The sequence below is a fragment of the Capsicum annuum genome, chromosome 2 (assembly GCF_002878395.1).
Source record: "Capsicum annuum cultivar UCD-10X-F1 chromosome 2, UCD10Xv1.1, whole genome shotgun sequence".
Lineage (NCBI taxonomy): Eukaryota > Viridiplantae > Streptophyta > Magnoliopsida > Solanales > Solanaceae > Capsicum > Capsicum annuum.
In genome coordinates this window covers 68,942,082-68,968,372 of record NC_061112.1, presented here as the reverse complement: position 1 = coordinate 68,968,372, position 26,291 = coordinate 68,942,082, and the positions used below count along the sequence as shown (strand labels likewise).

Genomic DNA, 26,291 nt, shown 5'->3' with positions numbered 1-26,291 from the left:
CCATATAGATGTTTAAACTGGCGAATGTTGATTATGCCGATGCTCGACCAATGGTTATTTCAATTTTTAACGGTTATAATATATGTATATTTGGTTATGAATAAATCAGTTTGACTGGAACTTTCAACCCTCTATGTAAGTCTTTTTTTAAAATAGACTTATTTTTGTGAAATTCACTTGTTTTTGTGTTTTGCCCTCTTTTGCTTAAAGCAAGTCAACTGCATATGTTTCTTTCAAGGAATACTTTTCTCTCAAAGTTTTTTTCAAAATTTAACAGACATGGATATTATATTCAACCTCTCGAGGGAGTTTTGTTTCCTTTTTTTAAGACATCTTTTCTATGTTATTTGTTACATTGATCTGATGTTTTGGGAAAGCCGTCGTAATAATTAGTTTTCTTTCAATAGTGCAGTTGTCTGATATATATCTCGGTCCAACTCTAATCTAAAGTTTCATTACTAGCCTGCTATATACAAGAACAAGAGAAACTTCACCATCCTTTTCTGGACAATAGTAAACTAAGTAGTTTCTATCTAGCTTAGTAATCGGAATCTTCATAGATATTGTACAAAAACTGAGGCAACGATGCAATTCTTAGCAGATTCACCAACAGCAAGATATTGATCAATGTGAGTGTTCAAGTTCGTATTTGATGAGGTTATGAAAGTCAAGTAGCATATTCCCCATTCTTTGGCTACTCTAGGAAAAACAAATAGAAGATCTTGGAGATTTTAGAAGACCGCTTCTCTTTGTAAATGAATAAGTCTGAGGCAATACATCATTGAAACTTTGTACACTAGTCGAGCTTTATTATTTGTGGAACTGAATTTTATTTTTTTATAGGTTATTTATAATAGGGAGACTAATAGGAGTCATGGATTCGGGTTTCTCATGATGAGCACTGTCGAAGAAGCTGAGAAAGCGTTAGTGTTGTGCAACTGTTATGTGAAGTTAGTCGTGTGTAAGATCCTATGCATAGAGCTGTGGAATGTTTTCACCAAGAAAATCTAGCCCCAAGATCAGGTAATTTTGTATTGAGAAGTGCATAAAAGTTTTCCTCGGTTGAGTTTTATGGTTAGTATGTTCAGATGCCATTATTGTTGTTTTTTCTTTGCCTTTTGGTTGTTTATTATCATAACTTACGCCCCCCCCCCCTTTTAAAAAAGTGATAAATTAATCTGAATAATGAAGGGACTCTCAATTTTATCGACTTGCAAAGTGCCACTTAACCTTCAGGAGCTTAGTGTTCTTCTTCCAAAGGTGAGGAATATCCTATTCGCAGAGGTTTAGAATGTTTTCACCAAGAAAAGCTATCCCTAATCTCAGATAATTACGCATTTTATCTGAGAAGTGCATTAACTTTTCTTAATTTGACTTCTATGGTTAGTATGTCTTTGGATATGTCAGTATAGTTGTTCTTTATTGGTCTCTTTGTTGATCATCATCATCCCTGACCCTTCAACACTCAATAAAGTAAAAAGTTGATCTGAATAATGAAGGGATTCCCAATTTTATCAACTTGCAAAGTGTCACTTCAGCTTCAAGAGCATAGTATTCTTCCTCCAAAAGTTAGGAACATCCTATTCTTAGAGCTTTGGAATGTTTTCACCAAGAACAGCTATGCGCAAGCTCAGATAATTACATATTTTATCTGAAAAGTGCATTAAAATTTTCTTAAATTGACTTCCATGGTTAGTATTTCTTGAAGATGTTATTATAGTTGGTCTTTCTTGTCTTCTTCATTGATTATCAGCATCCATAACCCCACACAAACCCCAACCTTTTCAAAAAAGTAACAAATTAATCATTGTTTCCTTTTCAAGGAGAGTAGAGGAAGTTTGATGCCCATTTCATTTGTTTTATTGTAGTTCTATCTTGCTGGTTCAGTTGTGCGTTTCTTGAATAGAATTCACATTGAGGGGGTTGTCTCTGTTCAGAAAAGCGGTATGACCATATTGCAAAGTCAGGTTAAGGACATTTTATCCTATGGTCTATTCTAAGTGGTTATGAATTGCTTTTATATTGCTATCTGAATGTATAATGTTCTCGACAGTGTGCTTTTTCTCTTGGATTTGTTTTTATTTTGCATCAATAACTTTAAAATATTTAAGTTACCACACTGCAAGCTGGTTATTTGCTTGAAGAAGTAGGCAGTCATTGCACCATCTACACACATTGAGTAAAATACTGTAACTTCTACTGTATAACTTTACTGAAATGATCGCCATATCTTCAACCGCTTTATAAATCGGGTTTCTTGTCCATTTGTTGATAATGCTTTCAATTGTTTCAACAATGGACGTCATGATACAAATTATCTCAGCCTTAGATGGAAGCCACATGGTTGTGACATCCCAAGATTTGATGGGTTGAAACTGCTGAACATGATAAGGGGGGTAAAATTATTTTTTCTGCGAGATTCATTGAACAAGAACATGTGGGAATCTCTGGATTCTGCCTTGACAAACTCACTCAATGACAAGAAAGAGTGAATGAAGTTTCTGGACGTCGTGACTTCAGAAGTCAAAAATTTTATTCCTTCAAATTTAAGAATTTTAAATGCTCAATTGACTTCATAAAATCGATATTCTTAGTTCAAGAATGGAAGTTCTTGCATAAAGCTGGAGAACGCCGCGAAACTATACGGCTGGATACAACCCATGCCTCTCTTACTAAGTACCATGATGCTGACATTTCATCTTCAACACTGGTGATTGGTGGACTCAGCAAAAAACTCACTAAATGAATAACTACTCACAAGAAGGGAATCATGTCTACGACAAATTCGAAGTGGCAGATGCATATACTAAGGCATTGAAGACATGGCCACATTGGGTTGATACTAATATCAACAACAGCAGATTTAGGGTATTTTTTACGGAATACTGAGCTTTTCATTTCAAAGGTGGTCAATGGAACTCAGGAGGAAACTGTGATGGAGAGACAAAATCGATAAAAAATGAGATTAAATTGGGTACATATCTATGGATGATGAGAGTTCTTGAATCAGTAATATTAGAACTGAAAGCACTAGTTGTTTATATGATCAAATGCACATCTTTTTTTATATAAAAAAAAGGGCACTCTTACTTATCCAAAAACTTCTTTAAAAGTCAGAAAAAATATTTGCCTACACATTTAAGCATAATGTGTTGTAATTCAAAAATTATTTCATAGTTTGTGACCTCGTAGTTGTAATTCAAAAATTGTTTCATAGTTTGTGACATCGTTGAGCGTAAAGAGTTTCATCTTTTCTCTTTTTATTATTTTTCTATATACTACTTACTAAATAGAACCATGATGTATTAGGACGATCACAACATAAATAAATCTAAATAGAATTCGAGAATTGATTGAAGAAAATAATAAAAAATTTATCATCGCGCGAAGCGCGGTCGATTTTCCTAGTGAAAAGATAAAATTAAAAGAAATTTCTAAGTTGAATAAACAATTCACTTATTTTTAATATTCAAAAATAACTCAACAATTCATTTATTTTAACATTAAAAAATAACTCAACAATTTATTTTTTTTGGAATGGAGAGAGTAGTGTTTTTATGACGGATGAATTTAGAAATCATTATGATGAGATGGTTTTTTGCTGCCTGTATATGTCTAGGTCCCATTTTCTTAGAGAGAATAGATACAAAGAGGTATATATACTTTTCTTTAAATTTATATTGTGCTAGTGCTGTTTTTTTTTAAATCTTTGTTAGTTTTTGACTTTCAGTTTAATACTAGAAGAGCTTGTTGAATTCTAAGAATACACCCATACCGTATGAAATATTCTTAAAAACAGTGGCAGAAGCAGATCTCAAACTATGATAAATTTCAGCAAATATTTGTGATGATATATTTTTCGTAAGATTTACAACAATCTTAATAATATTTACACTACATTCTTATAGAAAATAGCGAAAGTTGTATTTGAAGAAGGTCCAAACAAGCTGCTAAACTGTTAAAAGAAAAAAAGAAAAGAAAATCCACTATCTGTATTGTGTGGCAGTTAAGAGTCGAAAATTGGGAGATGATCCCCTAGCTTTAATAATGAATGCAGCTTTGTGGAGACGAAAGCCTACTCAAACGATGATGGAGAAAATGAGGTGTTAAATTTAGCTTATAACCAACACTTACCATCAAAGGTTAGTTGTTTATACTGAAATTATTTTTGAAGCCTCAATAAATAGATATGAATAGAACTGATTACCTACCCAAAATAATAGTCAGAGATTTTATCTGCCTCAATTTTGCTTACCTATTTTCATGGTCTCTAGTGATAACTTGTTTTGTGTTTGGGAAAGCTATTTGTTTATTTCTTAGCCTCGCTTTTTCGTAAACTATAGAAGTGGAGGAGAATGAATGATTTGTAGGGGAAAAATGGTCTTTTTCTTTAATATATTGGTTTGTTGGTTCTGCTCGTATCAAAGCTTTACAAAGAAGGCTCAGGGAAGTGTTCAATTAATTTGATAAAGGAATCATGCTGACAAATGAATTATGAAGTTGACACATGTTTGCTATTGCTATGGTGTTGGAAGCCTTGATAAATTCTGGCGATTATGCAGTGTAAAAGTTGTTATTTGTGGTCGGTTAAAAGGTATGTTGCGATATTTTATGTCTATAGTATTAGTAAATTTGTGTGTGGAAAAATAAGTCATCATATCTCAATCTAGAATTTAGAAAAATGATAATTCCACTAAGAAAAATAAATGTGTGCAAACGGATGATATAAATGATTGTGGTCATTTCTCAAGTAAATTTTGTGGTCTATATGTAAAAGATTAGATGTTAGGCTTTGTGTTGTTGGGCACATTATGCTAACAAAATTATTATGTTGAGTTCCACTCCCAAGTTGAAGAAGTGGAATGATATGTATATGTTGCTGATTCTAGAACTACTTAAGTTCTTAGAATGAAAAAAAATTTCTTATTAAATTCACATATAAAAATATTGAAACTAATTGAGGTGGTATAAAAATGATAATATTTGAATCAAATTAATGTTTATGAGATCATTTGAAAAAGTTTAGTGAAAATTGTACTCGAGTTTGATAAGGTGTTAAATTATAATGTTGTATGTTGAAATTATTCATGTCTAGAATTACTATTTTAATATAGGCTTTGATATATCAATTTATTTTTATATGTGTCTCCAATGTATGCTTTGCGAAATGTAACTGACAAAATGTGGTCGATATGAAATTCAATATGCTTGGAGGCTTCATTCAAATCCCTCCTCCTTATGGGTAAATGGTCTTACCAAAAAGTACAACCTCCACCCTCACAACAATTTCCATTCCACCTCTCCAACCTCTCCAACCTGGAGGAACATCCAAAGAGGATATCACATTTGTCAGGATGCTATCCAGTGATCTGTTCATAATGGTAAGAAGGTGGATATTTGGTAGGATCATTGGGTGCCTTTCTTTCCCCCTCTCTCCACTATTATTCATGGTCCTCTTCCTAATCTCTGTTTCTCACTGGAGCTGGCTTCTTACTGGAAAATTGGTTCTTTAAACTTAGACACCTTGCCTTTCAGCATCCCCGAGATGTGAAAGCCAGAATTGAAAATACCTTTATGCCTGACCATACCATCTATTCATACTCCCCTCATTGGGTCCTCACTGGCAATGGGATTTTCACTTGTAGGTCTACCTATCAGTACTTATTGGCAAAGAAAACTAGTTCAACCCTAGTTAACCTCCACTTGGGTTGGATCTGGAAAGCCAAAGTACCTAATAAACTCAAGTTTTTCCTCTGACTTATTCACCATAACAGTCTTCCTATGAGAGTCACCCTTGCTCATAGAGGTATCAATATTTCTCCATCTTGTCCCAACTGTGACCACCCTCTTGAAGACATTAATCTCATTTTCTTTGATTGTTGTCATATTTTTTTCCTCTGGGTGAACCTCCTTCTTGAGTATAAAGGTAACATATCCATCACCCTCTCTTTTTTTAAGTTTGCCAACTAGGATAGCACATGAAAACTTCTGCAGAACTCCAATTATAACAATTCTATCACTTGGTCCACACTCCTTCCTTTCTATTTGTGGACTATTTGGAGAACTAGGAACACAAATCTTTTTGACAAAAAGACTTCCTATACTTCTTTTGGACAAGCTTATTCTGAAGCTGTAGAATTCTCCCACCTCAATCACATCCCTGATCCTTCGACTCGTATCTCTATTCTAGTTTCCTGGGTTGCTCCTTCCTGGAGCTCCTACAAACTCAACACCAATAGCTCCTATCTAGGAAACCCCAATAATGAAGGTATTTAGGGAGTTATCAGAAACTATAATAGGAATTGGGTGATGGGTTTCTCGTGACACTTACCTCATGCTACGAATAATTTAATGGAGCTTCTAGCCCTCACTAAGGGTCTTAAGTTAGTTTTTGAACATCAATTGGGGCCCGTTGAGGTTAACATTGATTCAAAAAAGGTTATTCTAATACATAAAAATGGAAACCTTCTCTATAACCCCTTTCTCCATGAATGCAGGTTGTTGTTAAGCAGTTTAGGATGCCCACTGGTTCAACATAGCTACAGGAAGTAAAACATGATCGCAGATGCTTTAGCTAAATACGGTGCAAGGATGGACGCTTTTGATAACTGTAGATTTTTTGCAACCCCTCCCCCTTTTGTAGCCCAGTTTGTTTGGGTGAATATGGAAGGAACTAACCACCTTAGAAGGGTTCCTGTACATTCTTCTGGACATAGCCCAACAGTTTTTGTTTTAGAGTCAGATTGACCTCTTCCTCTGTAGTTATTTTCCTTCTTGAATGCACTTCTAGTTAACCAAAAAAAAAAAGAAATTTAATATGTTGAATAATCATTAGATGGTTTTTAATGAATGTACTGTCTTTTGATATTGAACTATTTAAAAAAAAAATCATTTTGTGAAAAATGTGTAATTGATACTGAAGCGTCACTAAAGACGCTCGCAAGGTTTTTACTAATATGTTAAATGGTCATGTGATATTTTTCATATGAAGTTTTGATATGTTATCAACGTACAACTTTATTTGTCAATGCAAAATTGAAAACCTTTTGAAATGTGTAAAAGTCATTTGTTTTCTAAAACATTTGTAAGTATGGGATATCTAGCTAAGATTATGTTATATGATCCTAAGAAATTTGAATCTTAAATTTTTTATAGTGTGTTTAACGAATGTGCTATCAATAGTGTTTTTACTAAATTGTTGTTAATAGTTATGTGATTGAACACAATATTATAGTTGAAAAGAAAAATTATTGAGAATTGAATATTTCATGTTCTCATTTTGTTGATAAAGTTGGTTAATACATAAATATTTGAGAGGTATCACTACTATGGTACTAAATAAAGCGATTTTTATTGTATTAGAGGGATACAATTATGTAAAGTGAATCTCAAAATTCACGAGTTATTATGCGTTTGCTATCTATGAGGAGGTGTCATGCCATGAATATAAACTTGTTGATTTTGAGACGATTGATAATGAGGCTAGAGGGTTAAGACATCTCTTAGTAAGTATTTGGATTGAAATAAAATCAAATTGTCATATATACTGTGATTGTCAAGAAAAAATAACTATAATGAAAAATAAAATTTTTATTGACAATTTAAGATCGTATGATAAAGCAACTGCTATGAGATGAAACTATTTACGTAAATAAAATTATACATAGTAAGCGATGAATCTGATCAACTTACGAATCAAAAGAAACATCGAGGGGAGTGAAATATTTGGTCAATTTGAGAAGATTAACAATGATGGTAACGCAACTAATTTGATTGGAGATCCCATGAATTAGGTTCATATGGGTAACAATAAGTTGTTAGTTGATCAAGTAAGCACTATAAAATACTGTCCCTCCCATAATGTGTGAATATAGTGCAATGCTGCAAAGCAAAGTGAGGGTTGGGTTAAATCACTTAATCCCTTTTATATCCTTTATAGGTGGCGCATTGTTCTGTAGAATACACTTGATGATTGAATCTACATGAGTGTGGATTGCTGCCGGCCCTATGATATTGTGACAAATTCCTAGAGCACTCATAAATTTCAAGACACGCGCATAATCTCTTAGCATAAAATTGTGATAGTGACAGATAGTGCAAGTATGTTGTGATAGAATAAGACTATAAGATTATAAAAGAACTCTTGATTTATAGAAGTCGAAAACTTCACCAATTGTTCTGTAAGCTTATATCTTATTTTATCTAAATCTGGTTCATAGTTTACAAACATCAGATTCGATGCATTGTACTCATATATGAAGACTCGATTTTTTTTATTTAATTTCTATTCCTTATTGTTATTTTTGAAATATGTAGGAGATTATTGAAAATATAATTTAATATCTGAAAAATAAATTATTATATTTTACTATAATAAATTACAATTGCAAGACAACTCATTCATACTTCAATGGCCATTAATAGTCTTTATTACTATTTGAAAGGTCAAATATGAAACCAATTTTGTCATTCATTGGCATTCATTGGCATTTAACAATGATTAATCTTTTGCTCCTCATTAGTGTTTTTATGACAATTGAATTTTAAAATCATTATGATCCTCAACCATTATGAGATGACTTTTGCTACCTATATACTCCCACCGTTAACTTTTATTTGTCATAAATTTTCTAATTGTATTTCTACTTTTACTTGTAATTTTTGACATATCAAGAAAAAATAATTTCTTTTTTTCCCTCTTTTACCCTTTGTATTAATTATTTTTTCTCCAAATTAATTTCAACATACAATGTAAACATCATTTAATAGGGATATTATGATAAAACAACGGTGTTATTAATTGTTTTTCTTAATGAATGTGTCAAGTCAAATTGTGACAAGTAAAATCGAACAGAGGAGTATATCTAAGTCTATTTTCTTAGAGAGAATAGATACAAAGAGACATATATACTTTTTCTTTAAATTTATATTGTGTTGGTGCTGAGTTCTCTTTATTTTTTATCATTGTTAGTTTCTGGCTCCCAGTTTAATACTAAAAGAGCTTGTTGAATCCTGATGGTTACACTCATATTGGATGAAATATCCTTAAGGACAGTGATCGAAGCATGCCTCAAGCTATGATGAATTCCAACAAATGTTCGTGATGACATACTTTCCGTAAAATTTACAATATAGAGTTATTATTTCATTATTGTTTTAATAAAAAATAATCGCTTGGTAAGAGAGGTGAGCAAGAGCGGAGCTAGAAGCTCGGGTAAGAGTTCGACTAAATCCTAATTTTTTGTTCAAACAATATATTTGTATTAACAAATTCATTATGCGTGTATAAATATTTAGTTTAGAATTTAGTTATTAATATTTAAAATTGTCATTCTAAAGTATAGAACCTAAAAAACTGAAGCAAATGAAAGAACAAAAATTATGTCTTATCCTTCCTTTAATCCTAATCATAGAAATGAATCTATGCCTCTCTTTCTCGGCATGCTTTAGTAATTAAGGGTTAACACGGATATGGATATTTAAATAGCAAAAAAGTTTGCTTATCACATGAGTCAATTCCAAAATATTATTTTATTAAAAAATGTTCGGTAATTAGTAATATCCAGTTGAAGAATGCCATTGTCCTCTACTAAGCTTATGTGGAATACTAAATGTGTAAAGGTGAGATTAGTATGATTCTTCCGTCATAGAATAGGGTGGGGGTGCCAATCATGATGGCTTGGATCGTAATATTTTTACGATGACAGATTGAAGCAGCATTAGTGGATCTTTAGTTTTGGACGGAGTTGTGGTGGCAGAACCTTGATTGTTAATGAAGGAAGGTTGTTGTTATGTTGTTGTTGTGTCATGTGTGTATCTGGTGTTTGTTGGTGAGAGTGGTTGTATTGAAGGGAATGAATTATGTGTCTATATGATCTATTAATGGAGAACTTAGGGGGTGATAGTGATCTGGTTGAGTGGAGGAGATGGAGTTGAGGTGGTCTATACGGGAAGAGAGTAATAACTTGGTGGAGAGATGATCTCCTTTTGTGATGTATCTGTGGTGTAGAGAGATAAGATAAAATCATGAATTTATGTAATTATTTTAAAGGGTTGAGGTTTAACTAATAATGGTAAATTACGATATGACATTATGTAATTTATTTGTATTTAAATCTCAACTATTTAGTGCCTTATAACACCTCATCCCGACTGGTTTTATTTTTACATAAAATCTCAGTTTTTCATTGCCGCGATGCATTACTAAGGCTCGTGATATATCACCATCTAATACATAAGTATTGATACATAACTCTTATGTATAAATATCACAGAGATACATTCATATACATAAGTCTTATGTATTAATAGTACAAAAAACATTCTGATACATGATTTCTGTCAAATTTTCAACGAAAGACGTCTTTCTTATATATTTGTAATCTAATTTTTAGTAATTTGTAACCTAATATTCAGTAAGATACATGATTTTTATACATTTGGTGGAGGGTTATGTGATGTATATTTTTATCCTTTTCAACTAGATACATCATTCTTATGCATCTCCAAACTTCCTTAACAGATACGTCATTCTTATGTATCCTATTAACAGCATCATCTTCAACCTCCATTGATGAATCTCTGAACTCCCTCCGTACATTACCCCAACTCCCTCTGTCTCTGTCTTATGCCACCGTAACTAGTAAACTCTCACTAACGAACCACCGAATAGACCCTTAATTGGGAAAAACTCTTTGAATTTTGATAGATTTTTCTCAATATGGGGCCTATAGTTTAGAGAATTTTCCCAAATTGTCAATCTACATTCATCGGCTATGATCTATTCATCTTTCATGATACCATAGTAATATTCAGATTTGGCATCAATCGATCCCAATGTAGGTTGTTTGCTTTGTCCACCGCTGATTCTCTTGAATGACGATATGGTGGTGTTGGATCTATTTTAGTTTATTTTTTACTAGAGTCGGGAGAGGAGGAACTCAGTTCAACAGTGATGGAGGGATGTCGGTGGAGGTTCTTAGCCAGTGGACAGTGGTTGACTGGAAGAGAGTAATCTTCCCACAATTGTTAATCTACATTCTTCGGCCATGATACATTCATCATCCATGATACCATAGTAACCCTAAGATTTGGTATTAATCGATCCCAATATGGGTTGTTTGCTTTTTCTACCATTGATTCTGTTGGATGATGATATAGTGGTATTGGGTCTGTTTCAATTTATTTTTTTACTGGAGTTGGGAGAGGAGGAATTGAGTTGAATAGCATAGGAGGGGTGGCGAAGAGGTGTTTTGACGGTGGATGGTGGTCGGCTGGAAGAGAGTAATTTTTTGGTTGTTACCAGTAGTTGACTAGGAAAAGAGTAATATATCAATGATTTGGAGAGAGAAAGTAAAAGAATGAATTTTTATAATTATTTTAAAGGGATGAGATTTTTTAAGTAATTATTTATGTTATTTGTCCTTGATTATATACTCTAGATCAGTTTCATATAAAGAAAACTTAAGTTGCTACTATTATTTTGCTAATTTAATAAAAAATAATAAAGTTATTCACAAAAGTATTATTATAACATTTTTAACTTATATTTTAGTTATCCCAACCAAAACTCTAGCATAAATAAAGTATTATATGAAATGAAAAATATAAATAAAGTATTATAATAGAAGTAACACATAATCCATGAAGAACTTAATTTTTTGGGATTAAAGCAAGTTCATATATTCTTATCCACCTCAACTTTATTTCCGCAAGTCTACACTTGCTTTCTCCCATCAATTCTACGTTATGAAGATGTGAAGTAACACATTTTTTTACTCATTAACCTAGCCTATCTAGACGTCAAACTTTTGAAAGAAGAAAGTTGCAACAAGGATTCTTTTTCTTTCTCTTCATGTCTTGTAATAATCAATCATCTAAAAATCAAGCAATAATAAGAGTAATTAAATAGTTACTCTTCAAACAAATATCTTGGGGATTCAAACCCACAAGTTCTACCCTTAATTCAAGGTCTATATCATTCCTCAAGGTCAGTTAGCCATTAACTAGTTCTTTCAAGCTTTGCCCATCTTCATTAATGGAGTTTTTATTTTAAAGTTCTCATCTTTATGGAATTCAAGGTTCCTAACCATCAAAATTCATAATATAATTTACGAAATTCATGTTAAGAACCTTTAATTTATAATCTAGAATCAGCTCTAGGTGATACTAACAACACCCATAAGTTTTCTCCAAAAAAAATCTACCATTAAAGGTATTTCTAAGGATTCTAAGATATTGAAGGATTAAAAGACAAAGAAGATGATGGGAAAACTTACATCAATGAAAGACTTCACCCTTAACTTTGGAAAATCACCTCTCTAGGGTTGGGGAATAAAGTTTGGATTTTTAGACCTAAAAACGGCTGAAATCGATTTAAATACTATTAAAATTCTCGGTAAAATGAAATTTTCTTTTTAGCTCGAACAATGCTGAGTAAAATGGTCGTAACTTTTTATTTCAAACTCGGATTGATGAACGGTTGGTTGCATTGGAAAGAAGACTCAGATATATTTGATTTAATGTGTTGGGCCCCTAATTCATTATTTTCTAGGAGATATGGTCATTTGAAAATGGCCCTAGAAGCCCATATCAAAACTCTATCGGAAAAAAAATTCAACTTAACTTTGTGTTAGGGATATTGTACAGTCTTAATTCACACCTAAAGAACTTCCAAATTAAAAGATTGATATTAGGACTTATGAATAATTAAATTCATCAGATTTAGTCTATGCAGACACATCAAAAGATTTAAATCTTGGTCGTAAAACTTGACGCGATACAATAAATAAAATGATGGCTATTTGAGACTCAAGTTAATATTAAGGAATGAAAACTAAGAATTTTCATGAATTTATCACCGGTAATTTAGTAACGCTGAAATGATTTGTTACAATTAAATATCAATTTACCATCCCTTCATTTTCGAACGAAAATTTCATGGAGAGAAGCACAATATTAAAATTAGAGAGATATTACTACCAGAGTTGCTTATATTGAATCCTATCTCACTCATTTGATATTACCATAATCTAACCCACAATCTATACTCAATCCTTCTATCAAGGCTTTTCAAAACACGAAGATGCGGTGCCAAATATCTACACATGAATCACTTATTCTCCTTACAATGATCTAAGTCTTAAACTTGAATTTTGTGAATAAAAGCAAGATAAAGACGGTTAAAAAATTCAACTTGAAGAAGACAAACACCCAAAATTACCTCTTTGTCACCATAGGTTCATTCTTAATTCACATACAGGAAGGATAGAGAATGAATTTCGAAAATCAAATTAAAAACTAGAAGCTACCATATTTATCGTTGCTGTGATGCCTCTATAATGGGAAAATCTTCCGCTGTGGTGAAACCTTTGACCGCTGCAGTGAAAATTTGATTTTCAGACCAGTAAGTTCTGCCAGCTCTTAGGTACCCCTAATTTACAACTCAAAAATCAAGTTTCGAACATTAAATTACAAGTCTATCATGGTAATTACCATTATCGAAGTTCTACAGCACCGAAATCAATTCCAAAAAGTGCTATGGAATGCTACATGTGTCTACTACTCGAATTTCAATACTAGACAAGTCATAACTAATCCAACCAACACACGAGATCAACCTGAGACCCTCGACTCAATTTCTAGCCAAGACTACCCCCTAAAAAATATATATCTTGATCATATTTAAGTCACCATACTATTCATAAGTCACATAACTTAGATATTCGCATGCACCCAATCAAGTTTACTAGATTTATTCTATATATAAAGCTAGATTTAACATCTTACAACCACTATCCTTTTCACCTCATAACCCACGATTCCGTGTTTACTACTATACATAGGTGACAACATAACCTCTCACTCATTACTCAGACTTACAGCTATTAGCCATAGAGATCTAACAAAATTAGAGCCTATAATACATTCTCCTCCACAACATTGTCAATACTCATCTAGTTATCATACATTAATCACTCAACAAGAAATATTCATCAAGTATCACCCAAGGAAATATCAATCATTTCATTTACTAATTCACTTATATTCTTTCACTCAAGGCCATTCTTAATTATTCTGTAGGCGTAACTAAATAATTTGATTTTGCATTGCCATCATCATAGGAATTAATATCCTCTAAAAATGTCATATATCAGTCGACTTTATAGGACCTATAAATGCATCATTCAGCCACTAGGTCAAGTCAACAATAATTTATCTTCTCAAATTTTACCTTAATGCACAAATACACCTTTAAAATTTTGTCAAAACAATCTCTAGCTCAATATTAATCACGCGACAAATACTTCATTATCAAGCCAAGTAAACCCTATATTACTAACACCAATTTATGGTATGGGGGGCATCATACGTAGCAGCATACAATGGTAGTTTCATTCTTTGTTCTACATTACCATATTTTTATTATAGGTTTCTGTAACGACCCTCCTAGTCGTTTCGTCAATTTTAATAATCTTTTGCATTTGCTTTCCCCATAGTTTATATATGTGAATTATGACTTATGGGATGGGTAGTACCAATTTTTGAGGTATTCAAAAGTAATTTAAGTCATTAGTCAGATTATTGAGTTTTTATTAAGCTAAGCCCGATCATGGTCAACCTTTGATCAAAACGACCTTGGATTAGTGTCGTAGTATTTTCAATAGGTCTAGAATGTACTTTTTAGTCAATGTACATATTTGATTTTTTTTCTCAAGGCTCTGAATAATATTCAGGAACTATTGAGTATTTTAGATAATTAATTTAATTAGTCTTTTAATAGGCCAAAGTTGCAATTTATTTACTTATATGGCCAACACAAGAATAAATTTATTGGATAGGGTTTACCATATATATTAATAATAGAGTCAAAAATTTGGGAGAAGGGAGGCACGCAGGTTTACAGTGGCTTTTCGCATCAAAAGCTCAAAGGAAATTTTCTGTAAGTTCCCAATTTGTTTCCTTAGAATAATTAAATTTCTAGCATTATTGTATGTAATAAAGTAGATGAGGTTAGATTGTGACATTTATTTATGAGGGAATTGGCAGTATGTGTATTTGTAGTTTTAGAGTTAGGTTAGTAATTGGTAATTGGGAATCATGCGTATATGATTACAAATGGCGGTACAATCATTATATAATGATTGAGATAGAAAGTTAGGTTGAATATATGTTAAGTAATGGTGAAATTATGTATAGGGTAATGGTGGCAGTGATTGTTCGCATATTAGTAGTTAGGTAGAAAGTAATTATTTTGGGTAAATTTAACAGTTAGGCTATAGAATTTGTGTTAAGTATTTAATAATAACCATTGGATATTAGGATAATGTTAAGATAATAATTTGTTAGTAATTGAGCTCTAATGAATAAATTGATGTCATTAGATTAGTATTCTTATGGAGATTACATATTTGAATAGATTTTGATCATTTGGAGACTCTACAGAAGGTCAAGGCCATTGCATAATAGCTTGCCTTTGGTTTCTTTGGTTGAGGTAGGTTATGATTTCATTGAAACTTAAACTCAATTTAATTATGTGTATGCTCCTAAATTGGATACTTGTTGATTGGTATTCAGATAAGTTTAAAATTGATAATTTTTGGATTGTTGAGGCGTGTATAAATGATTATTGAAAATTTACTTGGTGGAATTGTCTTATGACTTTAAGTGTACTTGTAAACTTAGTGCATCGCATTGTATGCTATGAGGTAGTGTAAATTTGATATTTATATTACTTGTTTATGGTGGATCGGATAGCACACCGGTACAGATATGAATATGTTTGATTGGGTACCACGTCGGTACGGATTTGTATATGTTGGATTGGGTACCACACTGGTATGGATATGTATATGTTGGATCGAGTACCACACCGGTACGGATATGTATATATTGGATCGGGTACCACACCGGTGTGGATATGTATATGCTAGATCGGGTACCACGCCGATACGAATATGTATATGTTGGATCGAGTACCACGCCGATATGGATATGTATATGTTGGATCGGGTACCATGCCTGTAAGGATATGTATATGTTGGATCGGGTACCACGCTGGTACGAATATATATATGTTTGATTGAGTACCACACTGATATGGATATGTAAATGTTGATGGGGTACCACACCCATACAGATATACATATGGCGAATTGGGTACCACACCGGTATAGTACATGAGCATAGATTGTTCCCTGCTGGTCATGGCTATTTGGGCAAAACTAAGTCTCATAGCATGTGTTTGCATATTTATGTTGATTTTGTGGATGTTTATAGTATGGTTGATACTCTTAATGGTTATGTGGCTTATTTGTGAGCACTGTTTGGCCTATTATTGTTGTATTGTTGATTCATTAAATATTTATTATATGACAGTGCCTATCTAATTTTTATTTGATTTATGTTGTGTACATGTTATTAAATTGAGTTGGCCTATGATACCTACCAGTACATAGTGGTTTGTACTGATACTATCCTGTACTCTTCTTTTGTTTAGTGCAAAAAGTGTTCTAAAGGCTCATACATGACCTCACCTCTAGAGTTTTATAGCAGATCTTGATCCAAGGGTGAGCACTCCATCTTCAGGCTGCCATGGGTCATCTTATTTATTCTTGTCCATCTTTCGGGCAATGAAACAATCTTTATTTTTGGATATCTCTTTTGGACATAATTATTATTTAGAAGTTCTTGTATGATGACTTTCGGATCTTGGGGATTTCAATAAGTTGTTAGTTGAATTTCCACATTAGTAATGATTAGCTCTAGATTATTGTTATTATGTTAATATTATCTTAATATTGACTAAGTGATTGGACAATGGTTTGATTTAGATGGTTCTCCCACGGGAAGATTAGTGTGGGTGCCACTCGTATCCTTTTAGGTCATGACAAAGTTAGTATTAGAGCCCTAGGTTCGTCGATCTCATCGTACAAAAACATGTCTAGTAGAGTCTTGAGAAATGGTATGGAGACATTTGTACTTTTCTTTGAGAGGCTATAAGACACTAGAAAAATTTAAATTTTTCTTTCTTACGTGCTATTACTTGATTTTAATTGGTTTCTGTTTACAATTGGTACCTAACTTCTTTCATTCTTATTCTCGAAGAAGGGTGTGGTTGAGAGGTATGGTTTAGAACTGGTTACCTTCTAATTTCAAAAGAATATTTACAGAGGAGGCAGTTTTACTGGTTCTTATAATAGGGGTCTGAGTATGTTATGGGTGCGGTGGAGTGAGTCATATTAGGAGTTTTTGTCCTAATTTGAGGCATTATTGTTAGTTTAGCCAGCAGCAGGCTCCTCGAGCACTAGTTCTAGCAGGTAGGGGAGGTGGTGGTAATGGTAGAGGTCATTCACAGAGTGGTCGTAGTGGTCATCAAGTAGGTAGAGCTAGTAATCAACCTCATCAAGGTAGTTTTTATCTTGATAAAAATAATGCTCAAATTGGTTGTAGGGCCCATATCTATGTTTATCCAGGCAGGCCCAAGACAGACGAATCAAACGTTGTCATTACAGGTACTATTATAGTCTGTGATTGAATAGCCACTATATTATTTGATCTTAGTTCTTCTTTATCATATGTATCTATCAATTTTGTTATGGATTTGGACATGATGCGTGACTTACTTGACTTTCCAATTCACGTATCTACTCTTGTGGGTAATTCTATTGTTGTTGATAGGGTTTATTATTCTTGTTCTATTATATTTATGGGGCATTAAACTTGGGTAGATTTAGTAATTCTAGACATGATAGATATTCATGTAATTTTAGATATGAGTTGGTTGTCTCTGTATCATGATATATTAGACTGCCATGCTAAGATAGTAATAGGGACTATGCTGAGAATGAATAGACTTGAGTGGGAGGGTGATTATAGTCCTACTCTAATGAAACTTATTTCCTTTCTGCGTGCAGGCAGGTTAATTGGGAGAGGTTGTTTGGCCTTCCTAGCACATCTTTGGGACACTTCCGTAGAGGTCCCATCTATTAAGCCAGTTTTTATGGTGTGTGAGTTCCAAGAGATTTTTCCTAAGGGTTTTCCTGGTATGCCACCAAGCTGTGACATTGATTTCTATATTGATTTAGAGCTAGGTACTCATCCTATTTCTATTCCTCCATATAGGATGGCTCCGACTGAGTTAAGGGGGCTAAAGGCTTAGTTGTAGGATTTGTTGAGTAAGGATTTTATTCATCCGACTGCCTCTCCATGGGGTGCTCCTATTTTTTTGTGAACAAGAAGGATAGTAGTCTTCGTATGTGTATATACTATAGGCAGTTGAATAAGTTACATTCCATAAAAGTATCCTTTGCCCCATATCAATTATTATATGACCAGTTGTAGGGTGCATCCGTATTTACTAAGATTGATTTGAGGTCCCGATATCATCAGCTTAAGATTCGGCCTGACGATATTCCTAAGACTGGTTTACAAACTAGGTATGGGCACTACGAGTTTCTTGTAATGTCTTTTAGGCTGACTAATGCCCCAGCTACTTTTATGAGTTTGGTGAATAGGATATTTAAACCCTACTTAGATTCTCATGTGATTGTCTTTATTGATGATATTCTAGTTTATTCTAGAGTAAAAAGGAATATGAGAATAACTTAAGGGTTGTTTTGGGTTTGTTAGAAGAGAAAAAGCTTAATGCAAAGTTTTCTAAGTGTGGGTTCTGATAGACTTCTATCTACTTTTCTTGATAGATGATGTGTGATATATGTTGTGTATGGATATGGATGTTAGGCTTGATTATGAGTAGGATGAGTTGGCCTCAATTGTTGATGTTTAGAGTTTAGATGCGGGTTTGGGATCTGTAAAATGGCATGTTTATACCTCTTTTGAATCCTATTGCTTTCCCTCTCTAGTTTAGATTAGTTGTAGCATGGTTATGATGTAAACCTATGTTTGGGATATGGATTTAGTATTCGAAGCATGATTTGTATATTTAGCCTAGTTTGGGGCATAGTGTGCTTAATTATGGAAATTAAGGATTAGATGTGGGATCGTCTGGCCCATCTAGGACTAAACTTGTGTTAAGTCTTGTGGACTTAATTGCGGATGTTAGACATATATGAGGCTAGTAAACCGTAGAATAAGGTTACTTCGTAACTTGGTAACTTGTATCGATGTTCCCGGATTATGGATTTTGAGTTATAGTTATGATACTTACTGTGGAAGTGATATTGGGAATTTAGAGATGATATTCTTCCTAGATACGTTATGGGGCCTATAGAGATGGCATTTTCTCTTAGACTTGATGATGACCTATAGAAATACTATTTCTTCTTAGATATGTAAATTGGCCTAGAGAAGTGATATTCCCCGTAGTCATGATGTATGATATATGGATATAAGATACCCTATAAATGATTACATGTCTATCTATATTATGCCTCTTATATGTGAGATGATTAGATGTAATGCCCCGAGTCTACACCCTGGAGTCACACGGTGCTTACAATCCTGAAGGATCACAAGCTAACCCATGAATGGTACCTGTTATGAGCACTGAATAATAATACTGAAAAACATATGCGGAAGAAAAACTAAAATGCCAGAAGGTTCTCAAAATACTGAAATAAACACTGACTGTACTGATAATAACATCTGAAAACTGAATAACTAACTGTCTAAGTCTGAAAGCCTCTAACTGCCTGAATATGGAGTTGATGGGACAAACCCCAACTAACTTTGACTGTAATAACTACTAAACTAACTGAAGTACTAAAATAACATAGTATGCTCGATGGATGACGACTCACTACTAAATCTACTGCTGATATCCTAAGCTGCTAAGTATGATTAGGAATGCGTACGTCTGAACCTATGATATGAGACATTATAGCACAAAAAAAAGTATGCGTCAGTACTTTGAATGTACTGGTATGCTAAGTGAGGTAGGCTAATATACATGGGTTCATATGCATGAGGTGATAACTGACTGAATGAACATCATGAAATAACTAGTTGATAACACATGCAAAACTATAACTACTGAGCATGCTGAATATGCAATACTGCGTATATAACGTCAGTTTGAATTAGACTGAAACTGAAGTACTGAATTATGGTAACTGAATACTGATAACTAAAAATTTAGAATGATACTGAAGTACTAATTTCTGATGGCTAAGTAATTGATAACTAATAGCTATAGTTCTGTAGAACTGTCTGAGTTCTTATAATACCCCAAAAATCCAAACCAATGTTAAGGATATGCTTCAAGCTCATGAGAAATAAATTATACTATCTTCTTAGTTTTATGAGTGAGTTTGATGTATACTAAGGCCTCAAATAACTCCTAGCTATTAAATAAATCAAAATATCCCTTACCGATTGAGTTCTCAAGAAGGAGGATGATATAGTCAACTTCAAATAAGCATATGTTATGTTTTACTAAGAAATTTTGAGCTCATGACCTACCAATGGATAGATAATTGAATTATATTTTCAACGATATCAATTTTTCCTAAATCCAATAATAGAACGAAAATTTATAGCATTTTTGTTATGAGGTAGTAGGCTGCCGAAACTACACCGCTTAGCGGTACAATAGTGGTGAAGCCAATACTACTCAGCGGTACACCTCCAACTGGGAGTCATCCCAAGGCAGTAGGTCACCACTATTAGCCTGCTCAGCGGTGCTATGGCGGTGGGACCAATACCGCTCAACGGTAAACCTCAAAATTGGGATTTTTAATGTTCAGGGATCGTTTGGTCATTTCCCATAGCTCTAAATCCATCCAAATACGGAATTTAAGTCCCAAAAGAGCATTATATGCTCATTTTTATCACAAATTACTCAAATTAAAGTATCTCTCTTTCAAGAACAAAAACCCTAGCCTTCACAATTCAAGAACAAATTGCAAGAATTCGCCGTCAACTCTCACGAATTCATCAACTGTAATGCCCCAAATCTAGTACTCGGAACGCTACACAGTGCCTATGACCCCAAAGGACCACAAGCTAACCCATGACTGATATCTGTAACTAAGCACTGAATAATATACCGAAATTATATGGAATAAATAAAAGTTGTAAGGCCATAAGGTTCAAAACTGAATAACCATCTGATAAAACAATTTCTGGAAATAGTACACAAATACCAAAACAAATCTAAAGTAACTGTCTGGAATGCTATTGTCTGAAAGCCTCTAAACTGTCTGAATAAGGAGTTGATGGGATATGTCCCCAACTAACTCCAACAACTAAAGTAAACTGAAAGCTGAAATAGTAATGTAATCATCACGTCCTCGAAGGATGAGGACTCACAGCTGACTCTGACTGCTGAACTGGGATGCTACTATTGGTCTGGAGCTCATACTTCTAAACCTGTAGTATAAAATACCATAGCTCAAATACGTCAGTACTTTGAATATACTGGTATGCAAGTGAGGTAGGCTAAATGCAAATGGTTTATATACATGAACAATACTAACTGACTGACTAACATGAATGTGAGAATACATGCATGACTACGTAACTGTAACTGAGATCATGATAGGACTGAATACTGAGTCTACTGATATTGACCCCTGAGTCGCTGATAAGTGAGAAAGACTAATACTGTATTACTGAATACTGAGGGACTGATACTATGTTACTGATATATGAATAACTGTTTCTGATAGTACTGATTATGAAGAACTGGTCTGGTTGATTGTACCTGACAGTCCTGAAGCTGAATACTGATAACATGAGTTCTGAGAACTGATATAATTAATAACATGAGTGACTATATCTGAAAGTCCTGAATCTAATAGAACTAGCTGTTTCATACTGTATCTAACAGTCCTGAAATCTGAAGAACTATCTGAGTTCTTTTACTAAGATTGAGACTGAGACTGAGACTTGACTGTGGGAGGTAATCATCTAACCGACATACCCTAGAACTGAACTGGTAGGTTCCAACCTGTAACTCCAGCTGGAAGGGTGTCAATATCGTGCCATAGGTAAAGACCTGCTGTGAGTATACCCTCACTAACAGGGAGCTCTTCCATCAACCCCTCCTAGTAGGTAACCTAAATGAGATGTACATATATATATATATATATATATATATATATATATATCCCTAAACGCGTAGGGTGCATTTCAACCTATGATGGCTACATAGGTCTGGAACACAAGGATTGCTTCTAAGGATCACACGCTCCACTGAATAACAGGTGAGTCCCCATCCTTGGGTTCACTCAGTGCTGAATCCTACTCTCAACTGAATGGACACTGAACAGATTAAATAAACTGAACTGATTTAACTGAACTGAATTGATTAACTGATGGTATCATTTAGCGGAGCCAAAACTGAATTTACTGAGTTTCGTTGATCGATGGAATACTACTGAGATCTAAGGACTGACTAAGAGTACTGAAGTTACTGAAACTTACTGGGAATACTGAGATCACGGAGGTTACTGAACTACTGAGATTACTAAGATTTCTGAGATTTCCTGAGTCACATGACTAACTGAGTTCTATGGATCGTGACTTGTCTGAGAGTATCGTGAAAACATGACATGGTTCTAGGCACACAGCTAAGTTGTCGGGTACAAGTACCCTCAGGACCCGATGGAAAGAAACTGACATAACATGACTTACTTGAACACATGACCAATAACACAATTCATAATTCATATATTGAAGCACTTCATCAAATATGTGATATTCATAAACTTGTACATAAAGGGGATTTCATAATATCATGCTAGTTGGGCACTTTTCCTTCATATAGGCATTCAATCAAACACATGGTAAGCATAGTATATGTAAACAACATTTTACAACAATTAGACATCATGGTTCAATTCTAATTTCATCATTATAGGGTTTAATCCTAAGTTCACATGAATATACAACTATACTAATCAATTCCACATAAAATTGATCACCCAACATGGATTAGAATTCAATTAATCATTCTCAACATGAACAAAACAAACCCAAGATGAAACTCATAAAGAAATCCATAAACTTGAAGCTGGAAAAGAGATTCTTGGGCTTTATGGATAGAAAGAGTCTATGAATGAACACTACGCATACCTTGGTTCATAAATACACTAAGATTGACAGAGGAAATTCTTGAACTTGAATCTTCTATGAAAAACTCTAATGTATTCTTGAGAGGATTTTGAGAGAATAGAGTATATTTTGTCGTAATGGAGGCTCAAATTCGTGTTTTTGAGCTTATATAGGGTAGGAAAATTGACACTTTTAACCCTAGGACAGGTATTTTAATTCTTGTGAAAATTTCCCAATTTTCATCCTTGGCGCGATGTGCCACTATCGCGCCAAGTCACTGGAACAGGACAATTGGGACTCTGCATGGTGGCGCGACGTGGAGCTATCGCGTTGCCACCTTGTTTGAGACCTGAAAGCTTGGTGCGATGCGCCACTATTGCGGACCAACACTGAAAATTGACAATTGTCATTTAAGCTGGCTCCGCAATGCACTGATGGCTCAGGTGATACACTGTCTCACTAAAAGGGCTCTAACTCTTCGCCCGGGTGTCGGATTTGGGCCAATTTGGTATAGATAAAAAGCTTATGGAATTTCCCACATGATAAAAAGTGAAAATCTTGAAAATACCATATCTATCAAAGTGGATTCATCTTTCAAAGAAAGCTTCTAACATTCTTAGGGGGGAAATTTCAATCTAGGAAAAGTACGGGTATTACATCAACCCAGGTATGTTAAGTGTTCATCCATAGGTTCCTTTCACCCATGGAGTCCAAGAATCTAATTTTAAATTCAAAGTTGTAATCTTTAAAAGTTATTATGATTTTAAATGGTGATTTTAACCATGAACTCCTATGAATTGTAATTTTATACCATGTTTACATGAAATTGTTGTTGTTGTCAAACCCCACATATTTCAACATTGTTATTCACTGATTTAAATCATAATTAGTGTTGTTGAGGTTGAATTCATGCTATTACTACAAGCTTTAAACTATTCCCATGCTTAGCTTGAACTATGCTCATTAAGTGTTTGATGAAATGCCTACAAGAATGAATTTTAGATAAATGTTTTCATATTATGTCTCCCAAGTTTAGTACTATTTTTATATTATTGCTATCGAGTCCTGGGGGTGATGAATACTAAAAAATTTAGCTGTTTAATTAGTCTCAGTATCTTCAAAATAGTTTCATAATATGTTATAAGCATTATCAGTTCAGTTAGTCATCATAATCATTTAAACTTAGATCAGTTAAGAATTCAGCGTCTTTCAGTTGGGAGTAGGATTTGGCACCGAGCGAATGCTGGGATGAAGGATTTCCCATCAGTTAGGAAGAGTCGTTAGTAGAAGTCCCTGTGTTCCATAACTACATAGCCAGCGTAGGATGAGGAGTCACCTATCAGATTAGGCTTGACTACCTCCTAGAGGTCACCCGTCAGATTAGGCTTGACTTCGGCCAGGTGTCACCCATCAGTTTAGGCCTGACATCCTAGTTTTTTAGTAGCTTAGTGGATCCATATAGCCATTTTTAGTACTTGTGCCATGGTATTAACACCTTTTTAACTAGGGTTACAGGTTGAACCCCAATCAGTTCAGAGCGGGGCATGTCGGTTCGATGATACCTCCCACAGTCTCAGTCCAATAATTTAGCTTCAGTTTTATTTGACCATAGCATACAGATATCAGATATTCAATCATCAAATTTCTGTAAATCAGTTTATAGATTATATTCAAAATATGTTTTATGCTTGGTCATGCACACTCAATATTTACAGATTTCATGCATACTCAGTATTTACAGATTTTATGCACACTCAGTACTTATAAATTCCATGCATTTCTATTTCGTACTTTATGCTATTCAGTTAGTTATTATTCATGCACATGAAACAATGCATATCAGCGTACCTCATTTAACATATCGGTACATTCAAAGTACTAATTGCATACTCTTTTCTTGCCTATGATATATCATATCATAGGTTCCGATGCTCGATTCTCAAATTATGCATAGACTTTCCAGATTATCAACCATAGAAGAGATGAGTCCTCATATTTTGAGAATAGACTATATTTATTTTTATGCTTTTAGTTCAGTAGTCAGTTGGAGTTAGTTGGGGCCTATCCCATCAACTCTTATTTAGTCAGTAGAGGCTTTTCAGACTAGTATAGATAGTTAGTAAGTTTTTCCAAATTTCAGTTGTCATTATCATCATTATTAGTTTTGTCTTCCAGACTTATCAAATTTATGACTTAAAACCTTATGGCATTCCTCAGTTTATTTCCATAGATGATCTTGTGATATCATTTGTAGTCAATGCTCACAACAGGTACTAGCTTATGGGTTAGCTTGTGGTCCCTTGGGACTGTAAGCATTGTGTGGCACCTAGGGTGTACTCTCGAGGCGTTACAAACTTGGTATCAGAGCCTAAGGTTTTAAAGCATCCTAGGAAGTCTGAAAGTCAAATTAAGTAGAGTCTTGTGCATGGGTGGGAAGTGCACCACACTTATAGATAGGAGGCTACAAGGTGATTTATGAAAAGTTCCCTTCTTTTAGTATTCATGTCATGCTAAAGATCATGATACTTAAGCTAAACTCTCTATCTAATCTATTTTCCCTTCCGTTTACAGAATATGCCTCCCAAAAAGACAAATGGAAGAAGAAATGGAAACCAACCAGCACCTCCGCCCGTTCAAGAAGATCCCCTGAACGAGCATATTTCTCATGTAGAGTTCAGAATTGTATTCACTACTATAGCTCACTCCATAGCATCCTAAAATAAGTGGCCAGTTATTGTTCTATCCAACCCAGTGGCTAATACTACCGCAACCAAGATTCGGGACTTTAACTGAATGAATCCTCCTCTATTTTTGGGATCCAAATTTAAAGAGGATTCATAGGAATTTCTAGTCATGGTATAGAAGGTAACAGATATCATAGGTATGACTTCTATCAAGAGTGCTGAATTGGATATTTACCAACTATAGTATGTAGCCCATACCTAGTTTAAGCAGTGAAAAGGGGATAAAGGCACAGACACAGGGCTTGTAGAGTGGGAGGTGTTTGCTACAGTCTTCTTAGATAGATTCTTCCAGTTGGAACTAAGGGGATCCAAATTGTTAGAGTTTATAAACTTGAGGCAAGGCAATATGAGTATGAAAGAGTATTTCCTCAAGTTTATTCATTTAGCCAGGTATGCTCCTCCTGTGGTGGCTGATAACAGGTCTAGAATGAGCAAGTTCGTGTATGGAGTATCTAATAGTGTGGTCAGGGAGTGTAGGACTGGGATGCTAATTAAGGAGATAGACATATCTAGGCTTATGGTTCATGCTCA

At 34.1% G+C, this 26,291-nt stretch overlaps 1 long non-coding RNA gene and 1 pseudogene across 1 annotated transcript; both read left to right on the top strand.

Moving 5' to 3' along the window:
• The first annotated feature begins 1,185 nt into the window (after positions 1–1,185).
• LOC124896180 lies at positions 1,186–3,072 on the top strand (annotated as a pseudogene).
• Positions 3,073–3,665: 593 nt separating this feature from the next.
• Positions 3,666–6,867, top strand: LOC107860834. The gene is made up of 2 exons (XR_001671617.2): positions 3,666–4,142; positions 6,498–6,867. It is a non-coding gene; the product is annotated as an uncharacterized LOC107860834 (long non-coding RNA).
• The last annotated feature ends 19,424 nt before the right edge of the window (positions 6,868–26,291 follow it).